Source organism: Montipora capricornis, chromosome 5 (genome assembly GCF_036669925.1).
Source record: "Montipora capricornis isolate CH-2021 chromosome 5, ASM3666992v2, whole genome shotgun sequence".
In the NCBI taxonomy this organism is placed as follows: domain Eukaryota; kingdom Metazoa; phylum Cnidaria; class Anthozoa; order Scleractinia; family Acroporidae; genus Montipora; species Montipora capricornis.
The window spans coordinates 31,328,752-31,333,751 of NC_090887.1; positions in this window are offsets into that span (position 1 = coordinate 31,328,752).

Below are 5,000 nucleotides of genomic sequence, written 5' to 3' on the forward strand. Positions count from 1 at the left end.
GACCCTTCGCCCTCAAGGGTCAATAGCCCAATCGGCTTCGCCTTATGGGCTACGGGTCTCATTGTTAATTATTACTTAGAGTAGTCACAAGAGTTTAATGACGTCATCATTTAATATTGCATTAGTACAAGGACAAAATTGAAAACAATAATCACACAAAGTTTTTTGACGCTTCTCATCAAAACGAGTACATTTAAAAAATTCACAACTACTGCACTCGTTCGAACAATTTTGACATAAATTAGAGTCGTCGAGTGCCGTGTGATATTCACACATCCAACACAAAGCATCTATTTGAAAATAAATGTATTATTATTTAGAAAAGTTATGAGAACGTATACTCTGTTACATCTGCGTGGATTGTATATAGGTTAAAAAATTATTTTAAACTATTTTAGTTTATTAGTTGGATATATAGAAAGGTCGAAATGTTCTAAAAGATGATTATAAAAATCTAGTTTCTGAATGAAAATCTTATTTGAGCAACAAAAAGGACATTCTAAAAAAGAAATAAAGTAAGTTAATAATTATAATAATAACAATCATCACGTCTTAAATATTCAGTACCGTTCCATTTATTTTATTTTAAACAAAAACAGGATGGCTTTCCAGGGTGTTAATCCACGTTCCACAAACTTCACAGGACACTAAAAATATAAGATTATTTATTTTGCAATTTGTTGTTTTATTAACAATACTTCATTCTGCAAAACATCCAATCTATCTTTCAATATGTGAAATGCTTGTAATAAGGTAAGATTAGATAATAAGCCATCTTAAAAATAAAATAAAATAAATTAATCACACATATAACAAAATTCAACTAATCGACGCTCCTTTCTACAAGATAAACAACAAAACAAGACACCAAATAAATCATATTTAGTTGGTTCTAAACAAAAGAAACAAGTTCCTCATTCTAAAATAAAAATAAATTATTTTTTTATAGATCACATCACCAATGTTTAACACGAGCTCAAAAATATCTTTTAGTTTGTTATCCGTGGATTGCCTTTGCGTTTCAAATAAACGTTGCCCCATCAATAAAGTGCTCAATAACTGAATGTTTGTGTCAGATTCATCAAGTCCTATGTAGTAAATTTAAAAAAGAAAGACATTGATCGTAAAATATTTGATTATCTTAATAAAGTAAAAAACCGTAGCAGCCATGGTTTTTTTTTTTTAATTTTGATTTAAATCGTTTTCTTGCCAATTGTTCCTCTAATTCGCGTTGATATCCCCAGTGAAAAGTCTAAGTTTGTTTGACATAAGCCTGTCTTTTTTGTCGTACGAGTTGTACGTAATCCTTAGTCCAATTTTTTTTCCATTACTTCCTTGCGCATGTGCCACCAAACCAAAATTGCATTTAACTCCACTGTCTTTTTTCACATACCAACCGCATTCAAAAAAGAAATGGCCTTCTAACTGCATATGTTTTGCGGAATTGGGGTCATTGGCTCTTTTTTCAGTGTTTTTTTCATGTTCACATTTGGGTATTCTTCCATTTTAAAACGATCTAATACATGGACGGCAATTTTGGCTAACCTCGACCAGTATTCACTGGTCATGATGCACCACGGTAATTTGCATTTGCTGGAACACCACACATTAAGATTTTTTCCGTCCTCACATAAAGAAGTAGATATGGTGGTATTACAAACAGGACAAGAAACTTCTTTAATTCTACCTTGTCACTGCAATGAGAGATCACATGAGATAGCATTGCGCCTACGTGAACTCATTGCGTTGTCGCTTTCATTGCCAGCGGACTCTTTGAGTGTTCTGTGTACATTAACATGCCAAGTCACGGGCAAAAATCAAAGGACAATCCTTGGACTCATCAGAGGATGGAAGAAGTGCCTTCGAGCATGCGAGAACCGGTAGTTTGGATGGTGAAAGTGCTACGGGCAGAAGAGAAACCAGCGGGACATCTCTGATTCCCGCCTCCGACACAACGCGCTCTAATGAGCAGTTGTTGTCCCTTCAAACGTCAATTGAGAGCGGCTTTACCACTATGAGCGGTTCCCTCACTAAAGCGATTAAGGATTGCTTTTCTAACATGGTGGACAAATTTGAGAGCAATTTGCTTGATACAGTGGAGTCAGATCCCGAAATCAGTGACCCAGAAGAGCCAACAAGTGGGAAGCAAAAAGACCAGGAAAATCCGAGTATCGAATCCTTGCTTGACAGCAGGGAAAAGGGCGCCAGAGAGAAAACGAGAAAAGCCTCTAATGAGGATCCCAAAAGTGCTGTTCTACACAGCATCAAACAAGATCTAAAAGCAGATGAGGTTGAGGACCCAATTGACGTCAATCTCTCGGTTATTGTCAACAGCTTGCTGACTAAAGGAATGGCCGATGACAAGCTGTAGGAAAAATGAATCGAATAGCATGTCCTCAAAAGTGTGAGGCACTCACTAACGTGAAAGTTAATCAGCTCATATGGGACAACTTGAGTGCGAATGTAAGATCACAAGATCTTTGCATGCAAAAAGTCCAAACCTCTTTAGTGAAGGGGGTTACTGGTGTCGTTTTAGCGACGAACACGGTTCTTGGATGCCTTGACTCAATTCCAGATGGAATAGAGTTGAGTCAAGCTTGGCGGACAGCATCGACATGCTTGCAAATGCCAACAAAGAGATAAACATGCGTCATAAAGAAATGATCAAACCAGATCTTCATGATGATTACAAGCACTTGTGTTCGAGCTCAATCGAACCCACTTCTTTTCTCTTTGGCGATGAGTTACCCAAGCAGGTCAAGGACTTCACTGAGGTTAATCGAGTGGGAAAGAAAGTTACTCATTCCCGTAACTCGAAGGCAAATGCCTTCGGGTACAAAAGTCGGGCCTCCTTTGGATATGGCAGAAACGCCCGATATCACTCGTCAACATGGCCTAATTTTTTTAGGTCAAGGCCATCGGCACAAGCCGGTGGCACCTTTCAAGGAAAGAGTTATCGGAAGAATGCGAAAAGCAAACAAGCCCAAGAACATTGAGACCTGAGGTCAACAATTCCTCTAATGAGGTATGTTCACAACATGTTGAACTTAAAATTGCAGGCCGATTGCAGCACTTTTTCTCGGCTTGGGAAACTATTACAAGTGATAGCTATATTTTACAAGCCGTAAAGGGTTACAAAATTGAATTTATTGGTAGTGTTGGATCGCACCAAACCCACTTACTGTGGGAAATCGGTTTTAATGCACAAGAATGTGACATTTTTGATCAAGAGATAGTTAAGTTGCTATTGTGCTCGAACCCCAACCTGAGAATGGAGAATTTATTTCTAACATTTTTCTTCGTCGAAAGAAAGATACTCAATCTAAAGTGCTTCAAGGAAAATGTGTCCAAACATCATTTTAAGATGGCATCCCTGCAGTCTGCTGTAAGATTCATGAAGCCAGGCTGTTACATGGCCTCAGTAGACCTCAAGGACGGTTACTATTCTGTTCCAATACACCAATCACACCAAAAATTTCTCACATTCTCATGGAGAGGAAAATTGTTTCAGTTTATCTGCTTGCCTAAAGGCCTATCTTCTGCCCCACGTTGCTTTACCAAAATACTTAAACCAGTATATGCTACCCTTAGAAGAGCTGGGCATGATAATGTTGGGTATATTGATGACCAATACTTGCAAGGAGACACCAAAGATGAGTGTCTTTCAAATGGAAGCGACACTATGTCCCTTCTCACAAAATAAGGGGTTCTTGATTCACCCTGATAAGTCAGTTTTAGTGCCAGTTCAAATGATAACTCTCCTTCGTTTCATTCTTGATTCTATCCAAATGCTTGTGCGACCTACACTTGAAAAAGCCCAAAAGCTTAAAACTACTTAAAACTACATGTGAGAAACTGCTGACTAAACCAGAGGTGACTGTCCAAGAGTTAGCTGAGGCTATAGGTACCATTGTGTCTAATTTTCCTGGGGTGGAGCTGGCCCTTGTTTTATAGAGGGTTGGAGCGAGACAAAAGTTGTGCCCTCAAACAAAGTAAAGGGAACTTTTCGTCCAAACTCCAATTGTCCTCAGATGCTATTGCAGAGCTTAATTGGTGGTGTGAAAATATTGAAAGTGCTACCAATCATGTAACACATGGGAACCTTGATATTACCATTACAACTGATGCATCGACACTTGGTTGGGGAGCAGTCCTTGACCACCAGTCCATAGGTGGTCAGTGGACTAAGGCTGAGGCATGCCATCATATCAACTATTTAGAATTACTGGCAACCTTCTTAGCAATCAAAAGCTTTTGCAAACATGTCTCAAAAGTTCATGTTCGCCTCAGATCAGACAATACTACAACCGTAGCATACTTAAATTCCATGGGAGGAATGCAGTCTCTGCGGTGTGACAGGTTCACTAAGGAAATCTGGCTCTGGTGTATGCAGAGAGAGATATGGGTTAGTGCTAGCCATGTGCCAGGGAAAAGTAACATTCTAGCAGATAAAGCATCTAGACAATTTCATGACAATACTGAATGGATGCTGCGTCAAGACCTATTTTTGTCAATCACACAACTGTGGGGAACACCAGACATTGATCTGTTTGCTTCTCGATTGAATGCACAATTGCCATGTTATGGTTCCTGGAAACCAGACCCAGGGGCCAGCCACACAGATGCTTTTACAATCCCCTGGACTGACCACTTCTTCTATCCATTCCCCCCATTTAGCATAATCCTACGTTGGAAGGAAGCCGAGGGAATGCTAGTGGTGCCCAACTGGCTCACACAACCTTGGTAAACCAAACTTATGCAGATGATCACTGACTACCCACGACTATTGCCAGTACAAAAGGACATCCTGACCCATCCCAGCCAGAAAGGGTCCTGCCATCCACTGTGGAAGCGACTTCATCTGATGGTATGCAAGCTATCCAGACAGTTATCCAAAAGCAGGGCGTTTCGACAGAGGCAGCAGACATCATCCTCAAATCCTGGAGACCAGGTACAAGCACGCAATACCAACCATATATCAGGTAATGGGTACAGTATTG